Source organism: Callorhinus ursinus, unplaced genomic scaffold (assembly GCF_003265705.2).
Source record: "Callorhinus ursinus isolate GAN/ISIS: 27379988/994484 unplaced genomic scaffold, GSC_fseal_2.0 scaffold19, whole genome shotgun sequence".
Taxonomy (NCBI): Eukaryota; Metazoa; Chordata; class Mammalia; order Carnivora; family Otariidae; genus Callorhinus; species Callorhinus ursinus.
The window spans coordinates 25459682-25478275 of record NW_027397081.1 but is presented as its reverse complement, the minus strand read 5'-3'; the positions used below and the strand labels follow the sequence as shown (position 1 = coordinate 25478275).

The 18594-nt window shown below is 41.6% G+C and overlaps 1 protein-coding gene across 5 annotated transcripts in view; it reads right to left on the bottom strand.

Moving 5' to 3' along the window:
• The window catches only part of TMEM45B (transmembrane protein 45B), a 50760-nt gene that overhangs the window by 17831 nt on the left and 14335 nt on the right, over positions 1–18594 (bottom strand). The window contains exon 1 of one of the 5 annotated variants that reach the window (XM_073903980.1): positions 13401–13534. The exons of 3 other annotated variants lie outside the window; for them this stretch is intronic. The gene's annotated coding sequence lies outside the window, so the exon portion shown is untranslated. Of the gene's footprint in view, positions 1–13400; positions 13535–18594 lie in introns of those variants that run through there. One more of the 5 variants, XM_025893434.2, reaches the window with a different exon arrangement.

Below are 18594 nucleotides of genomic sequence, written 5' to 3'. Positions count from 1 at the left end.
TTGCACAAGTTCTCTAACCTCTCTGAATTTCAGTACCCCTTCTTCCAAAACAGGGACCTTAACAAAAGCATCTTGTGAGGATTAACTGGGAGTGTCTAGCAGCTAACTAGAGTGAATGTTTAACAAATGTTAGTTTCCTCTATTCTCTGGTGTTCTTATACTTATTCCCACAATTAATGGGGGGAGAAACTGGGCTTCTCTCTTACGGGACGTATAATTATTGAACGAAGGCTGCTGTCCTTTGCTTTCAGTACCTAATTCCAAGTGGGGAGGGGGGCAGTCATGTGGAACCTTTACCTGACTCTGGAGAGGGTAGTGGTTGAATGTCTTTTTAATAGGAATGGGACGTGTGTTTGGTCAGTAGGCAAGTAGGTTACGGGGAGGATATAGCATATTATTTTACTCCACGACATGGTTTTTATACTTTTTGAATCTGTTCTTGCCAAGAGAAACACTCAGATGGCTTCTGGTCTGAGTTTACTTTGGAATATAACCAACCCTGCCTGACTCAGCTTTCTGTTACTCTGCAAATAACAAGCTTATTACCTCTCCTTCTTCTATGAGCTGCTGAGTAGTAAAATGCAGAAGAAGCAGAAGTACAGAGGTGAAAATTCTCTGTTGCCCACAGCTGATGTGATGGTGCTTTAGTCCTGAACTTCTGGCAGAGTGTATCCCTGCTCTACAGTAGCCTGAGAGCCCTTAAGTCACTCCGGAGTCCATCACTCTTTTTAAAATTTCATAACTACTACTGTCACTGTTATTTTCTCTGTAGGTGGGTCCTTGGAACAACTGGTCAGAAGGCATAAGATGAGAATAAGAATCTGAACCCTGTTCTGGCATGATTTCATGAGCTATGGAACAAAATTCCATGAACGAGAGCTCAGTTACCTTCCTGCTGAGTTTGATTTCTAAGCAAAAGATGGTCTCTTTCCTTCCTCCCTTCTTTTCTTCCTCCCTCCCTCCCTCCCTCCCTCCCTCCCTCCCTCCCTCCCTTCCTTCCTTCCTTCCTTCCTTCATGTGATCCTATTAAATATAAGACTCTATGCTGGGTGCTGAGGAAATAATAAAACAAATAAAAACGACCCCTCCTAAAATTTGTATGGACCCACAAAAGACCCTGAATAGCCAAAACAATCTTGAAAAAGAAAAGCAAAGCTGGAAGCATCACGATTCTGGACTTCAAGTTATATTACAAAGCTGTAGTAATCAAAACAGTAATGGTATAGTCATAAAAATAGACACACAGATCAATGGAACAGAATAGAAAACCCAGAAATAAACCCACAATTAAATGGTCAATTAATTTTTGACAAAGCAGAAAAGAATATCTACTGGGAGAAATATAGTCTCCAACAAATGGCATTGGGAAAACTGGACAGCAACATGCAAAAGAATGAAACTGGACCACTTTCTTACACCATACACAAAAATAAATTCAAAATGGATTAAAGACCTAAATGTGAGGTCTATAGCCATAAACATCCTAAAAGAGAGCACAGACAGGAATTTCTCTGACACTGGCCATAGCAACTTTTTTCTAGATTGGTCCCCGGAGGCAAGGGAAATGAAAGCAAATATAAACTACTGGGATTACATCAAAACAAAAAGTTTCTGCACAGCAAAGGAAACCATCAGAAAAACTAAACAGCAACCTATGTAATGGGAGAAGATATCTGCAAATGACATATCCAGTATATCGAAAATATATAAAGAACTATAAAACTCAACACTCAAAAAACCAAATAATCCAATTAAAAATCGGCAGAAGACATGAGCAGACATCTCTCCAAAGAAGACATACAGATGGCCAACAGGCACATGAAAAGATGCTCATCATCACACATTATCAGAGAAATGCAAATCAAAACTATAATGAGATATCACCACACACCAGTCAGAATGGCTAAAATCAACAACACAACAAACAACAGATGTTGGTGAGGATGTGGAAAAAAAGGAACAATCATGCACTGTTGGTGGGAGTATGAACTGGTGAACTCTGGAGAACAGCATGGAGGTTCCTCAAAAAGTTAAAAATAGAACTACCCTATGATCCAGCAATCATACTACTGGGTGTTTACCCAAAGAATACAAAAATACTAATTCAAAGGGATACATGCACCCCTATGTTTATAGCAGCATTAAATACGTACAATAGCCAAAATAGGGTAGCAGCCCAAGCGTCCATTGATTGATGAATGGATAAGGAAGATTGGTGTGTGTGTATATATATATGTGTGTGCATATATGTATACATACAATGGACTATTAGCCATAAAAAAGAATGAAATCTTGCCATCTTCAGTGACATGGGTGAGACTAGAGAGTATTATGCTCAGCAAAATAAGTCAGTGAGAGAAAGACAATTATTGTATGATTTCACTCATATGTGGAATTTAAGAAACAAAGCAAAAAAAAAATGACAAAAGAAAGACAAATCACGAAATTATAGACTCTTGGGATGCCTGGGTGGCTCAGTCAGTTAAGTGTCTGCCTTTAGCTCAGGTTATGATCTCAGTGTCCTGGGATCGAGCCCTCCATCGGGCTCCCGGCTCAGTGAGGAGCCAGACTGCTTCTCCCTCTGACTGCTGCTCCCCCTGCTTGTGCGCTCTTTCTCTTTCTCTCTCTGTCTCTCTGACAAAAAGAAAGAAAGAACGAAAGAACAGAAGGAAAGAAAGAGAAAGAAGAAAGAAAGAAACTACAGACTCTTAACTAGAGAGAATAAACTGATGGTTACCAGAGAGGAGGTGGGCGGGAGATGGGTGAAATAGGTGATGGGGATTGAGGAGGGCACTTGTCATGATGAGCACCAGGTGATTAAAAAAAAAAAATGACCCCTATCCTTAAGGAGTTTATAATCTAGTACGGAGCCATATGCTTGTGGAAGGTTGAATGTCATGAAATATACTGATTGCAATCCTCTAGTCACAGAGGGGGCTGGTGTTAGAGCTGGGCCTTTCTTGATTGCCTCTTTCAAACTGTCATTAAAATTAGGCAGCCTTACTGGAATCCTGAATTCAAGACTGAAGAACAAATCTGGGCTAAGTTCCATGATTTCCCAAGAACTAATAAAGAACACTGGCCTCTGAGTCTGCTGACCTGGGTTCTAGTCCACATTTTGCTAAGAACTTAACTCTGTGACCTTGAGCAAGATATGTAACCTCTCAGGATCATAATTTCCTTGTTAAGTCTTAGTTTGGAAGAGGTCATCTCCATAGCTTTTCCTAGTTCTAAAATCACTTTCTGTGTTTGCTCCTAACACATCACAAAAATGAAATGAAACATGAAAAGGACAGAGCAAGTCAGACGTGTGGGGGAAGAATGGAACTAAAGTTGTGGATGTCACCAACGAGGACAAGGAGTCACTTCGGCATACCTTAGAGCAGGACAGGCATTCCTGGACTTGAAAGTTTGGCTTATTTTTTAAGCAACAAGGAACACATTTCTAATATATTTTTCCTTCCTTCTGTACTATCTGTGAACTTGTTCAGCATTGACACCAATGAACAAGATGGATGCTGGGCCTTCTACAGCACTTGGCAGTGCTTTTTGACAGGTGCAAGGTCTTACTCCCAATTCCCATAGTCTGGTTTTTGAAAACTCACCCCTTCCCTCGAGCCTGAGTTCACTCAGCTCTGGGTAAACCTTTCCTCTCATTCCATGAACATAATCGAGACTAGAAGGCACCAATCACAATCTCCTCTTCTTCACCTACAAATGCATATATGTCCATATCTACTCTTCTCAAATTGACCCCTCTGATAGGCCAGGCTTCCATCTGCGTCCTCTGGGTCTGCTTCTATTACTCATGAACTTCTCTCGCTCTTTGTTGCCTCCTTTCCTTCAACTATAACCAGGCTCAAGACTTTTCCCACACAAAATAATAAAAGAAAAAGGAAAAAGAAACCAAAAAAATCTGCTTTTACCCTGGGTCTCTGAAGAACCACTGTGTATCTCTCTTCCTATTTACTATTTCAAACATAAAAATAATATGGCTAATGTATGTAAAAGTTATAAAGAATGACAACAACTGTGTCCCATGACCCAGCTTAAGAAAGAGAACATTACTAACATCCTTGGAACTTCCTGTTGACACCTCCTTGATGGCTTCTCTCCTTCCTTCCTCTTGAGAAGTAAACATCATTTTGAATTGTGTGTTTAGCATTCACTCACTTTTGTTTTACTATATACCACATACATTTACTACATACGTTATCTTGAAACAACGTAATAGTTTTGCAAATTTTTTTAAACTTTATGTATATAGTCTCAAAATATGTGGATCTCTTTCTCACCATCTCCCCTAGTCCAGAGCCCAAACTCCTTTGCTAAAAGGTTTATTTATAAATAATTAAAAACAATTTCTAGTATTAAAATTCTTTGGAAAGTCAGTAATTATTGAACTAAATTACCACTTACATGAAATATTCTTTCAATAGAAAGGGATTTTGATGGTTTTGTGTAATGCAGTCAAGCACTGTCAAAATCATTAAGTTTCTTGGAAAAACCCGGAAAGACAGTTGCTTTCTCTGTTTGCTTCTCCTCCTTCACTATCACGATCCTGAAATTGTATTCGTAGATATCACCAAATGTTCTCCATATTGTTTCATCAGTGGGAATCTTTAAAATATTATCTGAATAGACCTCTCTTCTGTTCTAGTGCTGCTCTAGTTGAAGATGTCACTTATCACTTATTTTTGGAATTTACCTTCTGTTTTGGCTTTCATGATACTCTTCTGTCCTAGCTCTTGTCATCTTCTGTAATCTTCTTCCTCTCTTTCGAAAGGCTCTCTTCTTTTTCCTGTCTCTTAAACACTAGCACCCTTTGGTCCACTGTTCTGTATATAATCTTCTTCTTGCAAGAACTCATACACACCCATAGTTCAATTACCACCTGTACGCTGATGACTCTTATCTCTAGCCTGACCTTTGCCCTCAGTTTCAGACTCATATATCTAACAACCTGGTGAACCAACCAACACACACATAAACACAGATTCTTCTTAGACACCTTGAAGTCAACATGTCCCAACCTGAATTCATCATCTTCCTTCCCCACCAAATTGGCTTCTGTTCTGTATCTCAAACTTGGGTAGTGGCTTAACATCCAGTCACTCCTAAAGTCAGGTTCCTAGGACTCACTCTAGATACCCCTTCATCCCCCACTCTGCCCCGCAGTGCCCCAATTTCCCAAGAGACTAAAATACTCTGCTTATTTTGCTTCCCCAAATTTTCTGGTGTTCTCTGTTTCCTTTCTGTTCCTACAATGGTTATCTCATTTAGGCTCTCATTGTCTTTTGCCTTGACTACTGTAATGCTTGTAATCCTGCCATCCATAAATCCTTCTTCTACTCTGCCACCGGCATCAGCTACCTAAAATGTACATCTGACTACACCACTATAAAATTTAAAATATTTCATTGACTAACCACCACACTGATGTAGTCCACCCCTTTGCATGGCATATACCCAGAACCTGGCCCTTGGCCTGTCTCTTGAGCCTCATTTCCCATTTCTTCCCACCAAAAACTTTACAGTATACACTTCGTTCATGCTATTCCCTCCCCCTTCTTCAGTGCTACCATAGTACCTTATGCATATCTTGATTTTTATCTCTTAGCTTGTCATATGAAAATTACACATTTACATGCCTTACTCACTAGACTATAGGTACCTCAAGAGCAGAGATCTTATCTGCTTCATCTTAAACTTCCCACAACTTAGCACAAAGCTTGCCATATAATAGTCGTTCTTAATCTGAACTGAACTGATTCAACTTAGCTGTAATCCTGAATCATGAAGAAACTAGGCCCTAGGTCTAGTCATTAGTAAGGTTGCTGCTAACATTACTTTTTCATATAATTTTTAGAGCTAGATGAGTCCTTCAGAGATCATCTTGTACTATGCCTCTTAGACCCATGTATGGGTAAGCCAAAAATATCTGGAATCACATGACCAACACGGTTATCATCCTGTAGTATCAATTTTACCTCAAGATTTTGGGAAAAATGATTTTGTTAAAACAGAGATGTATTTTGGGGTAGCCCATACTGTTTAGCATTAAGAGAGACTGTAGCTTATGCCATGCTGTTTTCAGCCAAGCCTCCATGCCATGAGAGTACCAGTTCTGTGGTGAGTGATAGCGTTTGAGAAACACTAATCTACAGATCACTGTTTTACAGTGATCTTGTAGTTTAGCTCTTGTTCTAGAGCCTTCCATATAAAAATAAACAATCCCAGTGGGAACAAAGCATAGAAACAATCTCAACAACAGCCAGAAGAGAGATTTTTCATTCTTCATTATTATTATTCTGGGTTAGTTTAAAAAGATGTCTTCCTGATAGGCAGGGTAGGTCTTCTGAAATTAGTACATCACTGTGCTTTCTGCAAAATATACCAGATGGCAGATGAAGGTGGGGGAGAGGAGGCAGAAAAACAACATTAGAACAGAACAAAGAGAAGGTTTGGGCAAAGCAGGGGCCAGATCAAAGAGAGTGGAAGGAAGCAAAGGACAGTATAAGTGAGGCATGGACTACGAGGCAAAAAAAGCATTCAAATACAACTGTGGTTCAAGATGATACCAAGATGTAGGGTGTTTGGTGATGACCTAAGAAATTATTACATCTTCAGTAAGATGATATGGGGAGTTTTCACCCCTGGAAATTCTACCTGGAGTCCTGGTAGATCTTCCCAGTCTGTTTTCCAACATATCTACACATCAAATTCGAGAATGAGGTATCATCTTACAGCAAAAGTGACATAAAAAGATGCGAAAGAAACAGAGGAAACAGCAAGGGGACCATTAGGAAAGGTTAATTTAAAGTGGGTAATGGAATCAATTTGATTCAAGCAACATCTATCCAGGGCCTCTTGTGTATCAGCATGGTTCTAGGTGCTGGAGAAACAGAGATACCAAGGTTGGGCCCTAGCCTGCAAGGGCTTTGCAGTTGTCTTTAAAGGTGCCTGAGAAGGAAGAGCCAACAGTAGAAAATCTGGTATCTCATGCCTAGGCTTTCCAGTGAAGAGGTCACTAAAAGCTAAACCACGGACACATATTATCTGATGCTTTTACGTGATCTAAAACTTTCCCAGCAAAGAAAGGGGGCTGAATCTGCCCCAAGTTTGGGTTATCACATGCCAGGCTGAGCAAAGAAAGAAAATAGTATGGATTTGGAGAGTGACTTTCAAGGGCAGAAATTTTCTCCCAAATTCTATAACTAAGACATTCTCTAAAGGTGTTGGAAAAATATTTTCTCAATATAACCTCTTAAAGACAAATACTAAGCTAATTATAATTTTCCACCTTAATTAAATCTTCTTCTAAATGACCTGTGAAGGGGTGCCTGGGCAGCTCAATCTGCCACCCAGCTCTTGAGCATCTACCTTCAGCTCAGGTCATGATCCCAGAGTCCTGGGATCAATCACCGCCCCCCCCCCACCATACTTCTCCCTCTCCCTCTGCCCCTCCTCCCCGCTCATCCTCTCTCTCTCAAAAAAAAGTATATATATATCACATACATATATGATGGTAGAAATTTAAAAATTTATGAGGGTTAGAAGATTTATTAGAACTAAAATATGAGAGGTTTTTTATTTTTTATTATTTTTTTTAAAGATTTTATTTATCCTACAGAGAGAGACACAGAGAGAGAGGGAACACAAGCAGGGGGAATGGGAGAGGGAAAAGCAGGCTTCCCGTGGAGCAGGAGCCCAATGCGGGGCTTGATCCCAGGACCCTGGGACCACGACCCGAGCCGAAGGCAGACGCTTAACGACTGAGCCACCCAGGCACCCCGAGAGGTTTTTTAAAAAATAGAAATAGAAAAGATAAAATAAGAGGGCAGATTCAAGAACTCCAGCATCTAAGTAATTTAGTGTAAATTGCAGAAAGAACAGAGGAAATTATGCAACAGAACAAAACTGAGAACTGAAGAATATGATTTTTAGATTGAAAAGGCCTTTAAAGTACCTAAAACAATGGGGGGAAAAAGCCAAAGCCAAAATCAACTAACAACATCATGATATATCAGAACATGAGGAATAAACAAAAGGAAACCCTACAAACTTCCAGAGATTAAAAACAAAACACAAGGGATCAGAAACCAGAATGGCACCAACTTCTCAATTGAGCTATCAAAAGATAGAGGAAAATGGAGCAATGCTTTCAATATTCTGAGGGGAAGTTAATTCCAATTAATATCCTATATTCAGCTAAACCATCAATCAAATGTGAAGGAAGAAAAATGACATCTTGAACGTACAAAGTCTGAAAAAACAGCCAGGTCTTGTGGGGCCTGCATCTTACATAATTTGAGAAGCCCCCTTTAAGAAAAAGTCATAAAATTACAAACACAAAATTGGGTGTGGATGTGAATATTTATTTAGAGTGAGAAAAAAAATCACAACAAATGGGAGCCTTAGAGGTTCATGGCTCTCGTTTCTAAGATCTCTTTAGAAAATGTGCCAAAAATACTTCATGATGGTGACCTGGCTTTTCCTCCTGACTCGTCAACTTGGAACACTTTGCAGCGCTCACAGAGGCCCCGTGAGCTTCATCACCTTCAGGATAAATCTGCCTCTCTCTCCATGCACCCTTTCTCAGGAAGCTATGCTCCAGCAAACCAAACTGAGTGAGAAGGCATGTAATCCAAGAATCAGAATCCAGTACAATCCACAAGGTGGCAGCCAGAGGAACTCCCAATGTAACAAGGGGCTCAGAATAACCAGTCCCAGAGAATGGGGGCGGGGGGCAAGCAGGGATGCTTCCAAGAAAAGCAAATCAAATTGACTACTTACTTGATGCTTTATTGGGAGGAATTTTACCATCCTGTCAAAGTTTGAGTCAGTTGTAATGCGTGTTCAAAAAACACTAAGCAACTGAAGAAGAGGTAGCAATTACTAAGTCTAGGGGATAGAAAAAGGTTGTACAAGAAAGGAAGTGTAGAAATCATGGTTTATCACATAGCTGGGTTGTGAATAACATTTACAGAGTCATAATAATGTAAACACCAACACCAAATACTGTTATATCAAAAAAATTAGGATATAAGTATATTGGGACCTTGCAAGAAAGGGAAGCAAATGTGAGAAAGAATAATGAGGGTATGAGGGAGAGACCCTTATCCTCCCAGGCAGGATGTCAGTAGATACTATCCAGAACTGGGAAAAGAAAGAGAAATAGCCCGTATTAGCATGTTATTTGGGAATATGGTGGTAAATATGATAGAAACGTAGGCCGAGAGCATTGAAAATAGTTGCCTTTAGGGAGGTAGCTCAGTGTAGACTTAGTAAGAACCTATTGTAGAACTTGTGACTTTTAAGACTACATATTTATTTATACTAACCAAAATAGAAAATTAAAAAAGAAAGTAATAGCCTCAAGAGGAACGAGGCAGGAAAGACTTTGGAAATAAAATGAAAGTGCCTCTTCTAAACCACTCCCCAATTCAATGTTTTTCAAATTGTGATCCTGTGACCACCTGCATTCAAATTATCTGGAGTGTCAGTTTATATAATTCAGATTTATAGATTCATCCCAGACCTAAATAATCAGCATTTCTTGGGTTGGACCTCAGAATCTATAATTTTAAAAAGTTCCTCTACAACCACTGTGTTATCTATCACTTTTTTAGTAAACCAAAGAACAACAACAAAGAGTAAAAATAAAGCAACAACAACAATCCATGTAGAAACAAAGAGTCAATGACTCGTAAAACAAACTATGGCAGGTACTGCTAATTGTTTACCCAATATCCATTCTCCCCTTCTTCCTTAACAGAATCCCTATTTTGTTGTATTGGCAACATGGCCGACTAAAACACTAGATTTGCTCAGGCTCCCTTACAGTTAGGAGTGGCTATGTGACTTAGTTTTTATATGAATGAGGTATAAGAAGTCTACTGGGTAGAGCTTTCAAGATGGGTAAGCTTTCTTATTATTACAAAAACACAGGTTCAGGTGGCACATGTCTTCTGCCCTTCATTCTGCCCTTTTTTCCTGGTAAGCCCTCTCTGAAAAGAAGAGGTGCCTGTCTCTCAGTGAGGAGGAAAGCCACATACTAAGGATGGTGGTGCAGGAAGACAGAGGAAACTGGCCCAGTCCTGAGCTTCTCACCTTTAGACATCTAGCTATTTGAGAAAAACAAACTCCTCACTATTAAGTTACTATAGTAGGATTTTCTGTTACTTGTAGCTGAATGAAGTCCTAATGACATCTCATACTTGTTCAAATGTTTATTTGATGGGTATTGAACACATTTTATTGAGTGCCTACTATAGGTCCTGTGCTTAGAACAACACAATGCACCAGACCAATCGGCTCTTTCCCTCATGGAATGTGGAATCCCAGTAAGACCAGAAGAATCTACAGATATTTGAGTCCAGGATTCAGAGAGGCTATGGTTTGCTACCACAGACCCCAAAGCAATGGAGTAAATCAAACTGAACCACTTGATTTATATATCTAGGAAATCCTCAAGGGACCACATGCTGGAAAGAGTCTGAACACTGGCAGGCCTCGCTTTTAGCAAAGTAGGTTTGGGTACTTGCTTAGTTTTCCCTGTATTTCCCCTTGTTCTTTGAAAAAACAAAAAGATTGGGCTTGATAATATTTCAGGCTATCCTCAGCTCTAAAATATTTTTGCAGTTATACTGTACAAAGGTACGAATGAAATCTACCAAACAAGAACGTTTCTAAATTTAGATTCTAGGAGTTCAAGTCAGAGACTATATTCAATAAAAGGTCAGGAGAAAAAAATCACAAACAACTCCCCATCCTTAAATTAAAGGAGCAAACAAAAAGACACCATGTAGGTAGCTGAGGTATTATGGAAGGAATTCTGGTTTGAGTCCTGGCTCTGCCACTAACAGCTGGATAACTCCAGACCAGATACTCAGTATTTTTAAGTTTCAGTTTCCCCATTATGAACTAAGCAATTACTCTTTCCTCACAGTGCTGCTTATGGAAATCACCTTGTACTCTCTAAAGCCCCCTTTTGATGGGATACCAGCAAGGTATCAACAACGACTTGTAATATCTAAATCCTGCAAGGGAACACATGAGTGCACTTTGGTATCTTTAGCCTAAATTCTTCCTCACATAAGGAAGAATTTTTTGAGTTTCTCTGTCCATTCAGAAGTGGAGCCTGTGACACAGAGAACAGACAAGACAAAGAAAAAGATCTAAAATTCAAATCATCTCTGTTTATTTCTAGCCCCCAGTAAAGGTTTGGGGGAGAAGACTAGTTAAAAGGGAAACTGAGTTCAAAGGAAGTGTGGGGATTACAGGACTTACCGGTTGCCTCTAATTGTTCCTACTGGATATTGTGTAGTATTGTGCATGATCTAGTTGGTTTTTTTAAATATTTATTTATTTGACAGAGAGAGAGACAGCAAGAGAGGGAACACAAGCAGGGGGAGCGGGAGAGGGAGAAGCAGGCTTCCCGCTGAGCAGGGAGCCCGATGTGGGACTCAATTCCAGGACCCTGGGATCATGACCTGAGCTGAAGGCAGATGCTTAACGACTGAGCCACCCAGGCACCCGTGCATGATCTAGTTTTTGTCTTGCAACCTGTCTCTAGAAATATATGCAGATTTGAAATCTGTCTTGTATGCATCCATTAGTTGATGACACAGTGGTGACTTCCATTCTCTTACCCGCAATTATAAAAAGTTTTGCAATAACAGGAACTTTGGCTATGGGAGTGGTTCTACATATGGTAAAACTGCCCTTATCCATTTCCAACAGGCAAATGCGTTTGAGGAAAAGAGATAATCCTTTGATTATAACCAACATAAGTAATATCTGTACTTTAACCAATTTAGCATGGCAGCCGATGTTAACTTTCAAGTTAGCAGAAGTCTTTCTTTCTCTTTAGTCCTTTTCTCTCCCTATCTCAAAGTGCTATTTGCTAAGATTAGGCAAGAGACACAACCAAGGACATACTGGGGCACACCCAAACAGAATCACTGGAGTCAAACTCGAGCTTTACAGTTTCACCTGGGTCATCACAACCATTGCCCATCAGAAGGCTGAGGGAGGAATCCACAGAATATACGGAAAAACGCACAGCATGAGATAAGTATGTGGTGGTACTGTCCTGCCTCCCATGGAAGGAGTGAGAGGAAATCAAAGTCCTTTAAAAGGGAATTGAATACTTGGCTGTCCTAATACCAGAACTAATAATGCCCAACCAGAAATAATGCTTCCCTTCTGCTTACGTCAGGCACTCTCCCTTGTAAAATCAAGGCACCATATTCAATAAAGCCTTCATATCAATTCCACGTCTTTTCCAGAAACTCTAGGAGCAGAGGGTAAGTACATCCTTATTAAAGTGGATCAACTCTCAGGAAGAACGACGCCGGAAGTGGCCCTGGCCTGGTATCTCACGGTGTGTTAGGATTGTCCTCCACAAGGTTTGACAAGGAACAAACTCCAGACTGTACTGAGCAGGTTGCACATCTGGTTAAATGTTACATGTTTCTTAGGAACAATAAGCCGTACTACCTATTAAAGTGAATGTAAAGACCCAGATAAAATTCTTCCACCACTTTCTGAGCCCAACAGAGCTGGGGGCGGGGCCACGGGGCAAACGGTCAGGGACGCGGAGGAACATGGCAGCCACGGGCGCAAATGGCGGAAGAGCTGGTGAAGGAAATGGGTCACTTCTTAGAAGAGATGGTTGGCTAAAAATTTTTAAAAGACCTATTTCATAAAGCGACGGATTTCCCTTTCTGAAGCGCAAATCCTTCTTACATCTAGGGCTAGAATATATCTCCAGAGGTTATCCTTCTGGACCCAGACGGGTGGCCTAAACCGCTTTTCAGGTCCAACGTGAACCTCCCCAACCCCTGCTCATCGTCCCCCTTGGCTCCTACCCACTGAAGCCGCAGTGGAAGCGAAATCACGACTCGGGGAACTTTATCAGTCAATCGCCTCTTATTATTGAATTCTGGGCTTCCTGGCTTAAGGAGAGTCTCTGGCTCGTCGTATTTGGGGGTTGGCGCTCACGAGCCGGACGGTAGGGCGCTAAGTGCCCACGGCGACGCGCAGCCGACCCCGGGCGGGGTGTCCTCGGATCCTCGGATCCGCGGGGAGGAATGGAGGGCGGGGGCTTCACACTTCGAAGCTCCTCTGGCCCTGCCACACGGTCCACCCGACTGGCCCGGGACGCAGCCGTTTTCACCCCGCGGCCGCCGACGACCCCACAGCGGTGCGCGCTCAGGAGGCTCCCGGATCAGCTGCCCCACCCCTGGGCCGTCCGGCCCCTCCGGCTCTCCTGCTCGAGCTCCCCCACCCCCGCCCCCGCCCTGCCCTGGCCGGGCCCCCTCCCCGCCGGAGGCCCCCTCTCCTGGCCCGGCCCGCTGGGGGGTCCGAGCCCCCAGCCCGCAGCGGCGGCTCACCTGCGCGGAGCGCCCCGGAGCCTTCCGCTGCCCGCGTCGAGCGCCGACTGCTGCAGCCACCCGGCAGGTGCGAGCGCCCGACCCGCCCTCCCCACCCCTGGCCGCCTCTCCCCGCCCTCGCGGGCGTGCGGGGCCTCCGGTCTCAATGCCCGCGCTTCCCTCCACGCCCCTGACACTCCCGCCGAGGTGTTCCCTGGCCCCAAGACACGCCCTGAGGTGTGCTCGGACGGGGGCCGGTTCCTGGGCACTCAAGGCCAACTGCGACCAGCCGTGACCTCCTGTGATGCAAAGCACTTACAGAGCCTGGGAGGCGGCGAGGATTCGGGGCCAGAGGCTCTCACAAGGAAGGCTGTTTACCGAGCCAATCATCGCGGTGAACACACCGGCGAACTAGTCACGGATCTCCCTCCAGCAAAGGAAGCCTGTGGTGTCATATCCTGGACCAGAGTCCGATTTTCTGGTTTAAGCTTAGTGTCACATGGATTCCTTCCTTCGTTCATGCTGCCAGATCTGCCGCACGTTAGATGCGCACAGTTCCAGGTGCTGGAGGAAGAGCTGCGAAGGAAAGTCCCTGCTGGAAGGGGCTCCCTTCCTACGAAGAAACGCAAGACTTTCTTTGTATTGTCATGTGGTCTCAGTGCCCCTATCTGTCAGTTAAGGTGTTGGCCTCGTAGTTTTCTACTCTTATTACTCATAATACCCTGCGGAAGTTAAAACTTACCCCTTAGCAAGAGCTAAGGCTCCACTTCAGACCTACTGATCAAAATCTAGGGAGGAGTGAGGGCAGAAGGACCTGTTAAAAGTTATCTAGGTGACCGCAGGAAGTCAGGGTTGAGAACCTCCCTTCTAGATCTCTAAGATGCCTTCCAGCTTATTCCATTGTTGTCAGTCCTGGAAACCAAGAAAGGGTTCATGGAAAAGATGCTCTATGTAGGTTTTAAAGAAAGAAAGGCAAAGGATATACAGGAGCAAGGCGGCAGGGCACCGGAGCCCAGCTATGGCTTCTTTTGATCAAATTGCTTTTCTTTTCTATAAAGTCAGAGGAAGGCACTTCTGAGAATAAGGCATCAACCTGAGCAAATCTTTCCTCCATGAAACAGAGTGAATGAGGCCTATCAAACAGAGTGAATGAAGCGGAAGATAATGGCAGAAGCACTGCTATCAGTTAAAAGGCTAATTGAGCCACACAAGTCAGATGGATAATGTGCCAGCACCAGGAGCTGGGAGAGCACCTCTTTTATTTCCCATCAGCTTAGGAGTTTATCTAACTAATGCCAGGCCTCATCTTGGCATTTGCTCACATCCATTGTTTTTGAAATGGGTGACAAGGTGGAGTCCTGGGTGTCTGTTACCCTGGGGAACTCTGTTCCCTGTTACTAGATCCCTGCAATGGTCAGGCGGCTTTCTCTTAAGTGATGTTTTCCTCTAAGGCTATGAGGATGAAACAGATGGGTGACCTCTCAGTTGTAGTTACTGGTGGGTAGAGATGCTTCTTAATACTGAAAAATTGGAACTAAGAAAATTATATCTGCCTCAAATTATCATATCCAAGTGTCAGGACAAACTAGTTTTTGCCAAGTAAGTTTGACTGCCTTTAACTTGGCAAAATAACACAAATCAAGTAGCTTAAATCAAAGAGTTAACAAAAGATAAATGATTAATATATCAACTGCCATAAATTAATACAAGAACAGCTACCAATTATGATAAAGCCATTTAATATAACAATGAAACAGATTAGTGTCTAGAAACAGATCCAAGGATGTCTTTTAATTCAATGGGAAATTTTTACTTTATAAATACTGCTGACATAATGGGGTATTCTTTTGGAAGATCTTAATCATAGACTTGCTCATTATCAAATCTCCCCTGGGCCATCATGATCCTAATTGGGCACATGGCCATCCAGAATGAGTACCATTTTTTCTAGCCTCCCTTTTAGCTAGGATGGGTTATATGACTAAGTTCGGGACAATAGGTTGGAAGCGGAAGTGGTACTGGCTACTGCTGGGTGGAGTCTTGAAAGGAAGGGGACATGCCCATCCTCTCCCCTGACCTGTCCTACTGACTGGAATGTGGAGATGGTCGTGAGCCATCTTGGAAAATGAATGGTGAAGTAAGGGGATGAAAGGAGTCTGGGTTCTATACCAGTCCTGGAATGCCCATCTCCAGATGGTTATATGAAAGAGACATAAAATTATATCTGGTATGAGTCCCAGTGATTGGAGGTTTTTGTTACATGCAGCCAAATCCATACCCTAACAAATGCAGAGCATCTTTCCTCCTTGCTTTAGACCATGAATAAACAAAAGTTGAAGATGGATTAAAGAAAGATCTAAATATACTATTTACTTTGCCCAGTAATTTCAATTTGAAGACTTCATTGTACAGGACTAATACATCATAAGAACCTCCTTAAAGATTTGGACTGCAGCATTATTTATAATAGCAAGTGTTTGTCAATGTGGGAGTGGTTAAATACGGTATAGCATGTCTTTTTATGATATAGTGTGCAGTTATTAAAAAGACTGAATTTGATTTGTATTTATGGACCAGGAAAATAGTCATGGTATATTGTTTAAGTTAAAAAGTTTGCAGAGTGGTGTGGGATTTTTTTTGGTGTGTGTGTGTGGTAAAATATACATACCATAAAAATTACCATTTTAGCCATTTTAAATTATACACAAGAGGGGTATCAATTGCATTCACATTAATGTACCATCATTACCACCATCTATCTCCAGAACTTTTTCATCATCCTGTACTGAAACTCTATACCCATTAAGCAGTAAATACACATTCCTCGGTCCCCCAGACCCTAGTAATCACTTTTCTAGATTCTGTCTCTGAATTTGAGTACTCAAGGTATCTCATAAAAGTGGAATCTGTCCTTTTGTGTCAAGCTTATTTCACTTAGTATAATGTCTTCAAGCTTTGTCCATGTTGTAGCATGTATCAATTTCTTTCCTTTTAAGGCAGGAATATATATGACATACACTACATATAATGTGCTACATTTTGTTTATCCGCTTATCTGTCAATGGACCTTTTGATTGTTTCCATCCTTGGTATTGTGAACGATGCTGTTATAAACCTTGGTGTACAAGTATTTCTTTCGGTTTCTGCTTTCAATTATTCAGTGTATATACCCAAAAATAGTGCTGCATCAAATGGTAATTCTATTTTTTTGAGGAACTGCCTTACTGTTTTCTGGAGCAGCTGTACCATTTTGCATTCCCACCAGTAGTACACAGGGTTCCAATTTCTACACATCCTAGCTAACACTTGTTTTCTGTTTTTTGATAATAGCCATCCTAATGAGTTCGAAGTAGTATCTCATTGTGGTTTTGATTTGCGTTTCCCTAATGATAATGCTGGTGAATATCTCTTCATGTGCTTATTGGCCATTTGTATATATCTTCTTTAGAGTAATGTCTATTCAAGTGCTTTGCCCATTTTTGAATAGGGTATTTTGTTGTTGTTGACTTTTAGGAATTCTCTATATATTTGGTACTAATCTCTTATCAGATATGTGATTTGCAAATATTTTCTCCCATTCTATGGGTTGCCTTTTACTCTGTTAGTGTGTATTGATACAAAAAGTTTTAATTTTGATAAAATCCAATTTTCTGTTTTTGCTTTTGTTGCCTATGCTCTTGATGTCATATCCAAGAAATCACTGCCAAATTTAAAGTGATGAAGATTTTCCCCTATGTTCTCTTCTAAGACTTGTATAGTTTTAGCTCTTAATGTTTAAATCTTTTATCCGTTTTGACTTAATTTTTGTATATGGTGTTAGATAAGGATATAACTTCATTCTTTTATGTATGGATATCTAGTTTTCCCAGTACCATTTGTTGAAAAGACTGTCCTTTCCCCATTGAATCATCTTGGCACTCATGTAAAAAAAAATCACTTGACTTTATATGCAAGGGTTTATTTCTGGGATCTCTATTTTATTATGTCGATCTCTATGTCTTTATGCCAGTACCACTCTGTTTTGATTATTGTGGCTTTCTAGTGAATTTTAGGTTAGGAAGTACAAATCTTCCAAATTTGTTTGTCTTTCTCAAGATCGTTTTGGTTATTTGGGATCCTTGAATTCCATTTGAATTTTAGGACGGATTTTTCTATTCCTGCAAAAAAAAAAAAAACTCCTTCGGATTTTGATAAGGATTGCACTGACTCTGTAGATTGCTTTGGGTAGTATTAAAATTGTCTTTCAGTCCATGGACACAAGATGTCTTTACATTTCTTTATGTTTTCTTTAATTCCTTTCAGCAATGTTTTATAGTTTTCAGTGTACAAGACTGTCACCTTCTTGGTTAAATTAATTCCTAAGTATTTTATTCTTTTAAAAAAATATTTATTTATTTGAGAGAGAGAGAGAGGAGGGGCAGAAGGAAAGAGAGAGAGAGAGAATCCCAGGCAGACCCCCCCACTGAGCTCGGAGCCGACGAAGGGCTTGATTCCACGACCCTGAGATCATAACCTGAGCCAAGAGTAAGATGTTTAAATGACATACACACACAGGTGCAGGGTGTGTGTGTTACATGTATGAGTAGAAAGGAAGGTGTGGAAAGCTACCTTGGTAAACTCATGAGAATAACACTGGACCGGAGAGAGAACTTCTTTTCAGAAGTGTGCTCCAAGCTGACGGGCTGGTGAGGGTGAAGGAATCTAGATTGGAGCGTATGTGATGACCATCCCAATGATGGCCTCAGAAGCAGCAGAGCAGTGGGGACTGATGTTTGCTCCACTCATCCTCTTGCAGAAATTGTGATTGGCCAGTGCATGAAAGGAAACGCTGTGATGGATTGGACTTAAGAGAAGCACGAGTGGCTCAAAATGAGCAGCACTAGGCATCTCTTGTGCAATACTTCATAATCATCTCAGTCACGCTTTCCAGTTTAGTTGTGGGTGTGGTGAGCAGTTCATGTGAGCTTTGACAGGCTTTGTGCAGGTACAGTCACAGAGTGCTTCCCTGCCTGGTTGTGCAACGATCTCTTGCTTCCTGCCTTGGGGCTTTTTTTGAGGCTTGCAGGATGTAGAACATTGGCAGGACTCCACTCGGTGGTCATGAATGTGCAACGGGGAATTTGGGAAGAATAAATGCCCATGAAGCCATAATCCATCAATGGGGAATAGTATCTAAGCAACAAATGCTTTCCTTTTCGTCCCATGGGTGGATAGT